Genomic DNA, 13,186 nt, shown 5'->3' on the forward strand with positions numbered 1-13,186 from the left:
AGCTTGTTTCACCCGACTTTCTCTTCCCCGGACCCGTAGTCCCTTGGCACGCGGCCCACCGCATATAGTTTGTGTTGCCTGCTCTTCGAGACCTTAACACACCGAACCATACAATATGCGATTTTCATCGGATTATGCAGTGCTGAAAATCTGAAATCTCCTCCGGAATACTTAATCATCTCGAGCTCTTTCCGTGCCCTGTGCGGACACTGAGTGTCTGGCTGGCAAAACATGCGGCTAGGAAAGGAGGGTGTGGCCAAGTTGCTCAGATTTAGGATTCACAATGCTGGAAGATACCGGCTTGTGAAAGGCTAGGGCGCCACGTGACTGCCAGTCACAGAGCCGAGATGCGCATCGTTGGATCGGCACATCAGTGTGTTCCATGGATTCAAACTCTGCAGCCTGGCAGCAGCTCCCTGGTGGGGAAAATGATAATTGACACTAATTCGGTAGTTCGGTCAGTGAGAAGGTTAATTGCATAGTGTCCTCAAAGCCCACATACACATACACTACCGGAAGATTTTACCAGGAACTATCGTAATGAAACGCTGCAACATTTCAGCTGGAAGTGGCTTTGATGAGCTCATTTTGCAGGATTTTCCTTCACAGGAAAAAGGTTGAACAGGCTATAAAGCGCAATTCATTTAAAAAGAACTAAAAGCTTGTTAGAAGGTGTGTATTTTTTCTGATACATTTTATGACCGGATAAATCAAAATCGATCGTTTCCATGATTAATTGGTGGCTGCAACTATTTACTTTGAAGTGAATATGAAATTCTTTTTAAAAAGCTTTAAAAGTCTACAGCCTCTCCACACAAAACGGTTCATATGAACGGAAAACATTCAATAAGCAAGTAAATGAATCTGAAACCATGGCAGTGTAAAATGAAAATCCAAACAATGTTATGCGCACTTGTTGGAGTTGAAATTGAATCAACCGCATCGCGTGAACCGTTTTTTATTCGCTTCTTTCTCCAAATGCATGTCCTCACGCCAACGGGTGTATCAGCCGCCCCCGCCCGCAAATCAAATTGGAGGAAATATGTCGAAATTAAATATTTCGTTTAGCATGATGGTGTTTTAAGGATTCTTCTACCGGGCGCATATATGGCACATGAATAACATTTACCACACCTTCGCCTCATCTGCGATTCGGCGTGACCCATTTCCAATGTATCCATCGAGCTGGGAAGAGGAAAAAAAACATGCAAGTTTCCGGACAATGAACACACAGAACCCTTGTAGAACACCCACACGAAGAGAGAGGGAGAGAGAGAGAGAGAGAACAGTCGGAAAGATAGTATAATTGAGTTCGCACCCAAATAGCAACAATAAAAATAACCGTAAATGGTAATTCTTTTATCGTTCGTGTATGCTCCATGCTAGTTCCCGGAAACAGCATATTCATAACGCAGATGAAGCTAGATAAATGTCGGTAAATTATAAAATACCGCTTTGGTGCAGGCAGGGATCAACGGTAGCCACAATAGAACATATAAAACCACTCTAAACCTATGGATGGTGATGGCTGTGAAATGCTCCGATCACCAACATCGTTGATATTTACCTAGAAGAGTGTTGTTAGACCGTTATCCAATTATTTTCTTAACATTAAGACACTTTTAACAACAAAAAATGGCAAACCTAACTGGTAGGCTGATAAGACTTTGTTTTATATGAGGGAAAAAGTTAATTATAGGAAAATTCTACTTCATTACTCATAATATGTACTAATCTGTACTAAAAACCATATGCAGGTATTCCTCGATAAACGCTATCAATGAGGACCGAGTGCTATTAGCGATAAGCTGCGTCAATAAGATGGCGAATTAAATTATACATAATTATTATAATTCTTCATTAGCAAAGTCTTCTTTGAAGGCTAACAAATGTATCCTAAATCTGACATAAAGTCATTGAAAACCAACTGGACTCGGAACACCTTACTTGATGAGGTCTGTCCATCAGATAAGACCTTAACCAAGCCCAAACAGGGCTTCTGAGTCTGTGACTAGTAGCAGATCTACCGGAATACTATTGAATGCTGCTTTAAAGGCAGTACGGACTGATAGCCACCTGACGACCAACGGATATGTTTACGGACGAGACAAGAGAGTTGAGGTTTTCTAGCAACATTGCGCATCTTCGTCAATTTAGCAACTAGCAATGAACGCGTAGCAATGTCGTTTTCTGTAGGGGCAACACAGCCCTTAATTTATACGCTCTAAAAGGAGGTGGAGCTCCATACGCTCGAGGTTGGTAGTTGTTATGTTACGATGATGATGACTTTTGCAAATTTATCTCTCGAATCCCGGCTATATTGTATGAACCATTAGAAATATGTTTACGTTGCACGGATATGAATAAACTCTATTGCAAATTCTGATCTGATATTTTCTTTTTTTTTGGAATATCTAGTGAATCAAATTTCAGCAATGGAAAATCATGTTTCATTAAATGTGTCTTGACTACAAAATCAGCACAAAATATCACTGTGTACATGTGTTGTACGTACGATAGAGCGCTGAAGTAATCGCTGTATTTATGGGCCACTTAGTCACCATGGTTGTCACCATAATCGAGTGCTAGTGCTACTAGGCTGTGCAGAGCAAATTGGAATTTTATAGTTGTTTCTTGTGTTCACTTTTAGCCACGTGCAATGGTCCATTTTCTTCCAAACAACCCATTCCGATAGTACTTTTGCTGTATGAATTATAATCGTTGGACGAATGTCAACATTTGGTAACAGAAATGTGCAGCAGATAAAAACAATTTCCAATCCATAGCCACATTAAGAAATGTAGCAACGTACTGTACTGAGCTTGATTATGTAAGTTAAATGTTGCGAAACGTGACAATACTCAGCCTTTGTTGCATCTGTGATAATAATCGTAGTACAACGCAAGTGCCAGTAGCCTCGATAAAACCAATTAATATAAATGTAATCTCTTAATCCAATCATCACATACAACCCACGCAGGCAGTTCCTTTCACCTATCTGCATCGGTTGCACACCTGTCATCGAATTGTAAACAGGGACTCAACTCTACCTACGGACCGGGACCCCCACACAGTGACAGAGCGGCAGACGGAGGGTTTGAAAGACAGTCTGCAGCTGTTTACTTGCGCTTGATCCAGTCGATTACAACCGACGGATTGGACACCGAGTGATGTAATGGACCATATCCACAACCGTAGCCCCACGATGACGCTGACGACGGAACTGATTCATCAAGACGTTTGCCATTCGCATTCGTACGTATTGCAAAAACCGGGGAAACAAGAAAGGATAAGGACACCTTCGAGGTGACTTGTCTGTGGAATGAAGCAAGTTGCAGTGATCGTTGCACCAACGGACGGTGCCCGAAGTCTAAAAGTCCGCTTCCCAAAAGCAAGCAGACCGACAACAGTAAGAGTGAGCGCTTGTTCCTGGTGCGCGGCAGCATGGGTTTGGTGCGTGACGGTCGAACTCATTTGCCATTTCAACCGCACTAAATTATAATCCAAATAGAAACAGACCACGTCCTCGATGTTTTCCCGTTCCCAGCAAACATTACTGTTACCGGTACTGCCGGTTTGCCATTACATACACCATCGCTCTTCATTCAGCGAATGCCTATGGAAAGAGTGGACACATGGATTGCAATGGTCGCTTCAGTTCTTGGCACGATCTTTGGCACTGGGAAAATCCATATCCGACGGTTCGACACTGCACACACACACAATCGAACAGAGGTTTCTCCACAAAGGCACGAAGAATTGAACGTGCAAGCTGTCTATGATCGGCCACCTTCCTGTATCGAGGTGGGCGCCGCCACTGTCAAAGACTCTTAATTTTCTATTTTAATTTAATTTCTAAACACCGGAGACAACGGGTCAACCGGCCGGGAATGTGACCTGACCAATCATGCATGCTCTATCGGGAGCCGGGTTCGTCCTTTCGGCTGCAGCAGCACTACACTACATGCAGCCGCAAAGCAGACGACTCTGTCCACATTTACACTTCAATCCGGCGGGGATTCCTGGGCCTTTATAGTCGTTCGAGTTTCACCAAGTTCTCTGTTTTCTGTGAACTGAGGTTGTAATCCTGTGTGTGTGTGTGTTTGTATGTGCAGTCATGCTGCAGTAAAGTAACGCACCGCAAAGTCCCACCAAGAGGTGACTACGGGACGAACGTTCGACTACTATACGCGCGTCACGCAAGTGATCCTCTGGAGCAATTATGCCTCGATTTTCCCCCGGAGGGATTCCAGAAGTTAAAAAAAAGCGAAAAATCCCTTTCTTTCTCTCTCTCTCTTGCATGCTGATCGGTGAATTTCGCGTGGTCTCGAACCGAACAGCATCGTTTATTTCCACATTATCTACCATTTGAGAGGGGTCCTGGTCCAACCACCCGACGGCAACGGCACGAGTGGGAACGAGCTTTGCAAAGGTACCGCCGTTCCCGCTGCAATTAAGGACTCTACCCATAACTGGAACGGAAGTGTGTGTGTAAGTGTGTTGCCGTAGAGAGCAAACAATCGATATAGATTGCATATTATTTACTTCACTTTTATCGTTGTACATTTAAATTTTAATTGAATTGTTCGCCGTTGTTAGTTCTTACGGTAGGCAGAGCTTTTTGTTTTTGGTTTCTACGTTTTTTTCTTCTTCTCCCGGACACGGAACATCACTGTACAGCCAACGCTTGGCTTTGAACCATAAGCGTAGTCCAAATATTGAAACAAAGGTGCACACTAATGGTAATGGAGCAACACTAATACCGTGAGTTTCCACCAGCGGAACACGATAGCTATTATGCGAGTGCGTGGCTCTTGTGCATGGTGCATTGCAGCATAAGCAGCTTTCTCCTGATGATGCACGGCAGCAAAAGTAGCGTTCCACAAATTCAATAATTATTTGCCATAAATTTATATCTTCATCGAACATCTCCATTCTACGCGGGTTCCCTCTAAGGTGGAGCTAACTCAATGGAGATCAGTGGAGGGGTAGTAAAGTTCGATAGCAGCGATCGATTAATATGTTAGCGGTTGCTATTTTGTAGTACCATTCGTTACGGAATTCTGGCAGTATACAAACACTATAACTGGTTGGAAAGGCATAACTTGTGTTCAACTTTTCAAACTTGAAGTCATAGTACAAACAAGAGCAAACATTTAATTCTTTCATAGAAAGGAAACCTTAGACAGTGGTTACATTTTAGGGCAATGGTTGAACTGAACAGACGAAGGAAAAAGGCGATTGACGCTTATTGTGTTTGTGTCCACGCCCAACTATTATGCTGCGGTAGTGTGGCACAATAACTACAAAACTAGTCGCCGGTAGCATTCCAGTAACGAGTGCCTAATGGTGGACGGATGTCATAAATTCTATTTTCTTATAGTGCTTTCAAACTACCCCCCCATCGTTTCCTTACTGCTTCAGTGTTCACGCTCGATTTAAATGCACATCACACTACAGCGATGGAAATTATTATATGCTGATTTTCGTTATACCAGTGCATGACATCATATGCAATAATTGGAATGATCATACAACAGGTACAATAAATAACAATTCCTATGTTTGATCGCAGAACCATAGCAATCGTTGTGTATTGAACAGAAACTTTGATTTCTAGGCACAAATGCTTAACTTGAAGAACAAGTTTTAAAATAAAACTCTTGCATTGTTTTATCCATCAGAGTCGAATGTTATCTCAGAGCTTAAAAGCCTGAATAAATAATTGAAAATAGAAAGTATTTTATCGACGAAAATAGTTTAAATGTCATTTTTCATGCAACCATTCACATTTTTCACAGTATACCGAAGGGTTTTAAGTTAATTTTTAAGTATTCCTGCAATTAAAAGCTATAAGCGTTAATTGCTGGCATATATCTGGTTTCAAAAAATCCACAATTGTTTTTAGTTTGCTGCATTTAATTTAAAAAAATCAATTCCTTAAAACATAAGAAAGTTTTTTTGTCCATTTTTTAAGTAAGAAATATTTCCGTAGAAAGCTATATGATTTAAAAAACGTTTTTTTACCATGCAATTGGCAAATGCAGTCCATCCAATTTACATCCATATTTGCAACAAATAGTTAATAAAAATATAACAATAAAAATATATTCGAATAAAACAAAGGCCTTTTAGCAGATGTAGCAGCATTTACTAAATACTTTGGCATCAACCTTCTATTCAAACTGAGTTATTAGTCAACAAAAATCCTACACTTTTATCCATCGCTGTACACTCCACCGTTCTGTTTGTTTATGCGGTCCCGAACTGAGTCTGTCTGCGGCTCAGAGCAACCCGTTCTAAAGGTGCGTACCGTTGTTTCGAATGGAGCTTTTTTTATTATGCTAGCAATGGGCAGCGGCTCACCGTCGTACGAAGTCCGGGTGTAATATCATTCGCCCGTCGAATGTCGAAAGACACACCTGCACCCGTAGCATACCAGCGTTGAAACCCGTATGATTGGATATAATATCAGCGGCAGTATTAGCGGTCAAGAAAGCTCCATCATAACGTTCTAGCGACGACGTTCTGCAGGCCAGCAACTGCGTGCGGCTAGAACGTTTTGCGGTAGCGTCAGAACGATCTGATATGTCCGTCAAATAGACACGCCCGTTCGTATGTTACGCGGGCAGAACATATCGTTTGCAAACGCCATTTTTAATAACTTCATTTGCAAGCTTTACATTTTCTTTTTGTTTTGGTCCGGAAGTAAATCTTCAACCTAGATAGAGTAACTCGGTAGGTTAATAATGATGAGATAAAATGAAGCGAAAGAATTCAAACACATCACTACTATTAACTGCAGTCAAATTAAAACCAAATTCTCCATTAAAAACAATGCAAACAATTATAAGAAGGAAAAAAAAGGAAAGTAAAACTCTTTCCCACCTTCATATGCCGCCCGAGAACAAATGTGCTCCGTTTGTGTTTGTTTTTCCGAGCTTCCTTATTGGTAAAGGAAATTAGGTTCCCTCTGTGCGCTAACTGCTGGGGCTCGCCGATGCTCCTGCGATGGTTTGAGATCCCCCGCAACCACGGTAAATGTGTATGTGTGCGTTAGTAGGCTTCAGGCAAGTGTGGGAGCTCACTTCCGATCGGAAAAACATTCATCGCTATTATGAGTGCGCATTAGTGAATCATAATTTATTGTAATGCCATTCCGCGCGCTCAAAACTTGGTGACGGGCGTGGAGGGGACGGTAATGGGGGAATGAAAATTTTCCGAACAGCAAATGAAGGAATGTGCACGGGATGTTGCTACCTTAGACTGCCCGAGTATGGTTCGCGCGTACCATCGCCGCCATCGTTCTACGAAAGCACGGTTCGATGGGAACAATTTACAAGACGATAACATAACAAAGGCCAACCGGGGGCGAGTGGTGTGGAGCTTCCTTTCCACCCGCTTCCCTTCCTTCCGTCACTTTTTCTTACGTCCCTTCGCCTCAAACCAACCCATAACACACCAACGGAACATGGAAAGGCGTTTTGGCGTTTTTACGATTGTTATTTTTATGAGAGCTTCGGCAAATACCATGCCTTTGGCATTTTGGGAGTGAGAGATCCTCCCGGGAGGGTTGCTTTTTTTTTTGTTTGGTTTTGTTTGGCTGTGTTCGACGGGAGTATGGCGCCCCGTTTACACCAAGGTCGGTTGGAGTCGGTCGTTTCGGTTCTTTGCATTCGCTGCCTACTCCCACCGCTACCTTTCGCACCCCACACAAACACACACACACACACACACACACACACACACACACGCTCGTGATAAGACATCCATCTCCTTCAGCGTAAGGCACACGGGTAAGCGAAAAACAAAAACCAGAAAAAAAAGACGTAGGTGTGGTAGGCAATAGATAATTTATTATCGTTAAACAACCAAAGGGAAGCAACAGATTCGGCAGGAGGGTTGTTGCGCCACCCTGTTTATACCCGCATACGCACAAACAAGGGCACACGTACGCATAAACACACACACATACACACACACATTGTCTAATAGATTTCCCGAATTAAACTGTTGCAAAATTTGATACCTTCTCACACCGGTCTTTCTCGTCGTCACCGCCACCGAGAGCACGGTTTGGTGATGATGAAGGCGTTGCTACTTAAACGTCCCGAACAATGTCCCGCGCTCGCTCGGAAGTCACCTTTGCGCCACCTTTGTTGAGGCGACGATGGCGACGCCTTGACGCTGCTCGCTCGTCGAACAAGGAATTAATGGGGATTACCACAGCGCTGGCTCGAGCCAGGCCTCGGTGGTAGACAATGTCGGAGTATTTACCGAGCTTGAAGGCAGCAGTCATTAGGGGGAGCCCCTTGGCGTTTTTGGCAGTAACATGTATACGGAAAGCAGGAACAGCGTATGGGTAAGAGCCATGCATTTTCCGTTCGAAAGTTGAAACTTTTTCCTGCTTTGGCCTTGGCTGGGCGCCCGCTATGACACATAATAAACATATCACATTCACCGGTCCCAATTGTTAAGGTTTTAAAATGTTTGTTATCGTTTAAAAATGGAACACCCACTTATTCGTTTAGCATGGCATTTTTGTTTTTCTAATAAAAAATCGCTCCATTAAGAGTGATTAGCGATTATGGCCGCAGTGCAGTGGGAAGTAATAACGAATAACAAAATAAAAGCCTATCGAATTTCATGGCACTATTGCCGGAGAAACGGCAACTACGCTCCGAAGACGTGCTTCGAATCATCGGAATTCGTTACGTCCAATCGAAGTCCAGAAATAACAACGCAACGCGCAAATGGGTTTCGATTGTTTTTCCTGGCCGTATAATTATGTCCATCGATAGCAACCCGTTCCCAGTTCCCAGACCTTTCGGATTTGCGAGAGGTCCGTTCGGAAAAACAGATCTTCACTCCCCTTCCCCCTTAACTTGTCACACAAACATCAAACCAAGCAACAGAATTACAGCTAGCAGAAGGTTAAACATTTGGAAGAAACGCTGTTTCCGAACAACATCAACCGAGCGTTGGTGGGTGTAGCACCCTGCTTGGAGCAAAGTTTTGGAAACGCACTTGTCACAAGCATACTTCCACATCGTACACACACATACACACAAAACCAGGGCCCTTCATTGCTCCGGTTCGACCGCTTTTCTCGAGGCACAAACACCGTCGGGCTGATTTTCATTTGATGATCGAATGCTGTTTGTTGTTTTCTTCGATTTTCGCAGCTTAAAGCAACACGGCAGCGCAAGATTGATTGATCCTTGGCAAAATGAGAATAAAGTATCCTTCAGGAGCTCGGAAATCGATCTCACTGGTTTTGAGGATATTGGTTTGGTGGAAGGTACGAGATGGGAGCACGCGAACGCGTGACCTCCCCCCCCCCCCCCCCCCCCCTTTTGCTCGATAGCGGAGCGAGGTTTAAAGATGCTTTTTATCGCTTTTTAATCAACTCGAGGCAGTGATTTAGGAGCGTCCAGCGATTTGATGGTGATGGGACTGGTTTGCTTATCTTGTCGAGTTTTCAAGATTTTCAATCAGCCAACTTTCAAGGCGCACTTCACGGCAGGAAAATTATGATTTGCTGCTTCGGTAGATAATTTGAGACAAATCGATTGGCCGTGCCAAATCAATTGAGCAAGAGGCAGATTTTTGAGTATCCGGAATACATTATCCGAATGCAGAAATTTGTCAATCTTGCAGCGCTTGTTCTCGGTTCCTTACATTCCATGGATTTTGAAGAGGAAACCTAAGGCAGTAAAAAATAAAAATACGCCCGAAGGATAGCATTCACAAGTATACGCCAGCAACGGGATCTGTTTTAGATAAACAATCGAAAAGGAAAAAGGTAATAAGCTACGAATATTTGATAACATGGGACGCGAATCACCACTGTAGAGAGTCACAAGTCTAAGTGGCACGGCACAGGGATAGATTCAATATTTGTTCAAATAATAAACATTTCGACAACGGAACGATACCTACCCTCCTCCCATACGCTTTGCGGCCGTCCGTTTTGCGGGAGGACAAATATTGAAACAGTGAAATCGTTCGATTTCGCAAAGTGGTTTTGCAAGTGTGTAAGTAATTCGAAGATTACCGATTGAATAAAGGGAAAAGTGTGGCTCCCAGCTACAGCCGGCCGTGAGATTGTATGCGATTTGAATCGTGTTAAGATCGAGCACCGGGAGATGTTTGATTGCAAGACAAATATCGGTAGTAGGTTGATCGGATCGGGATTCGAAACTTATGCTGTTGCTTCTTTTTGAAGTACGGTAGAAGATTTAAAAAGTCCAATATAGCCAGGAGCTGGTAGATTAGTGCATAATCAAATTTATGCGATTATTTTTATAGTCTTTTATCAGTTTCCGATTAGGAAATTTTTTCATGTTTTCTTGCAAGGTTATACTATCTCAAAGTGATATGATATGATGTTATGAGGTCTCATTGTAAAAAGTATACAAATAGTTCGTGACATAAAAAATTTGAGATTGTCGACATCAGTTTCAATGTGGAATAATATTTCATTTATTCTAGAACCATACTGTGATGTTTGATTACAGATATTAAAAACTATTTTCAATTAAGGATCGTTTAATAGTCCTTTTTAAAATCCTGCAATAAATTATTAGCTTCAAAGGAAGAAAAATGCACAAATTAAATACACCAGGCCATTGAATTTCGGCTTAACTCTTTTTATCAATTCTTGGTAAAATCAAGGTATTAACAATGATTGGGCCAGCTACATCTGCGTTGATCTTTACACAACTCAAACAAAGGTCCCAGTCCCATTCGCACCGTCACTCTAGTAAGTCTAGTAAGCTATTTGATGGCCGACGTAGGTTGTAATATCAAGAAGAATTATTAAAATTTATAATATTTTAGACAGAGGTTTGAAGACATAAGAAGTATATTAAACGAAAATGTGTTTGCAATTCCTTTAATGCTCCACAAAAACACACAACTCTGATTCACAACTAAACACATCCACAGTTCGTCAGGATGTCTATCAGTATTTCGAACAAACCATATACTACTCGCCGGCAGTACATCACAAGCTTATTTTGCAGTCTTTGGTGTAGCTCTGTTTCCCGCATCAAAGTATTGATTACAGGACTATCTAGCGAGTGGAAAAAAAAAACATTTCCACACTAAGCACCGAGCAGAACAGAGTAAAACCATAACAAATATAAGGAGCGCTTCACGAATCACTCAAAAGAAAGAGGTTTCTACAGGCTAATCTTTTTTCCTCCCAGTTGTGTGGGTTTCTATTTATTGTGAAAGAGATCCGATCCGATCTTGCGGGCAGGCTACGGTAGAAATTACGCTGAAAGCATAGAGCGAATGGAATGAAAAAATAAAATCTTGCTTTCAAACGACAAACAAAAACAAGCGACGATTTATCTTGTCTGGTCAGTTTTTCTTTTGCAAATGTGGTTGTGATTATTTGTTTGAGCTTTTTTTTTTACAATCAGTTCACAGAGTCGGTTCACAGAATAAAGAGATAACAAAACCTACACTAGACAGCGATGCGTAAGAAAATAATTTTATATATCAACAAAACAATATGTGCAACCCTTTTAATGCAGACATATTCCTTGATATTTAAGGTAAATCGCGAAAATCAAACAGGTAATGTTGAATCGTAAAAATGGTTGATTGACAGCAGTGGAGCAAACACCCAATCATTGTAAGTGTTCTTCAACTTTTCATTCAAAGTGTTCAATGTCACTCTGAGAGGGAAAATCATAATTAAACTCGCTTCTCTTACACAATCTGCCCCAATAATTATCGTCAAAGTAGCAGAACCTATCGTTTTAATCCTTCCAACCCTCCATGGCCATTCCCCCCCCCCCCCCCCCCTCTAACCGTCAGCATCCGGCCCGTGGGCCAAACCAAAGAGCTGCAAAATATGACAATCAGATTAAACTGTCAAATTGCTACTCCAAACTTTCGAATCAATCCAACGTACAACCGGTGTTCGGTTCGAGAAGCTCGCCATGCTTTCTTGCTGTTCGTCTTGCTAATCTTTCCACTCTTCAGGCACACTTTCGGGATGCCCTTATCCCTCCCGTGAGTCACCATGGTAGCCATCCGGGAAAAAAAAACGGAAAGTCCAGTTGGGAAAGCCTTGCGTTGATTATTGAATCGTTGCAAATTAGCAAAGACGAACGTCGTGGATGTGGAATGAGAAAATCTGAACTTTTTGCAGGACTTGCTAGTCGTGCCGGGATGATGCTTCTGGACGAAATCGCCTTAATTGACAATGCTCAAAGCTTTTCGATTTTGCGCCCAGGTAAGCCGTACGATTACAATTCACTTGAGTGGTGGAAAGAGAAGACTAATGAACCATTTGATTCGTTTTCGATTTGTAGGGATTAAAATTAGCGACGCTTTTATTGAGCGACAATATATTCTCTTGGTTGTGCTGGGCTTGAGTGAAAGTCACACGAACTTAAAAGCATTTACGAGCAATAGCGGTCTGGAAGAAGACTTTAAAAATGTATTATTGCCATCCAAAAATTTTCTAATATACTGGAAAAATAGGTAGGCTGTCCAAAAATCACCTAATGCACTTGATAAAGACAGACAGACAAACATATAATTTGAAAAATTGAACAAAATGTGGTTATTGCTTTGATTTGATGATGTTTTGCCACATCTGAAATACGGCAAATCGATAGAGCTAGAGTGTATGCGTGAAACGAAGAACCAGTACGCGAAAATACACTCCCGCTCCATCCTCACGATTCACAGCAGCGGGAGATAAAAATAACATGAAAACATTATGACAGATATGAATAAAATATGCTCAGGTAAACCGGGCCACGAGGGCATCGGTGAAACGCTCCCGCAAGACGCAGGAACGCCTGCGATACGCAACGATTCCCTACGGATATTGCCTACGCATCTGAAGGCGTTCGCTGCCGGCCTTTTCCCTACAATGGTCGGAATGTTACAAGACGCGATCTTATGGAGGAACTTTTGAACCTTTCCCCTCTCTCTCTATCACTCAAAGCTAGAACCACGATGACGAAAGCGATGATGATGATAATAATGATGGTAGTCTGAATGTTTGCAGAAAGCAAGATATTTTTCTTCCTGCCAAACGGTCCCATCGGAGAGGGCAAAGCAGCGGACGTATCAGATCGCATTAAATCGCGCAACGCAACATTGGTGGCGTTCCTGGCGATTGGGTGGCCTGGCAGTAACTAGAAATCATCATTTC

General features: G+C 42.3%; 2 protein-coding genes across 3 annotated transcripts in view; both read right to left on the minus strand.

Moving 5' to 3' along the window:
• The window catches only part of LOC126561840 (putative ferric-chelate reductase 1 homolog), a 261,537-nt gene that overhangs the window by 59,507 nt on the left and 188,844 nt on the right, over positions 1-13,186 (minus strand). The gene's annotated exons all lie outside the window — the stretch shown is intronic.
• Positions 1-13,186, minus strand: part of LOC126561589 (uncharacterized) — a 51,647-nt gene that overhangs the window by 10,267 nt on the left and 28,194 nt on the right. The window lies entirely within an intron of this gene.

Source organism: Anopheles maculipalpis, chromosome 3RL (genome assembly GCF_943734695.1).
Source record: "Anopheles maculipalpis chromosome 3RL, idAnoMacuDA_375_x, whole genome shotgun sequence".
Classification (NCBI taxonomy): domain Eukaryota; kingdom Metazoa; phylum Arthropoda; class Insecta; order Diptera; family Culicidae; genus Anopheles; species Anopheles maculipalpis.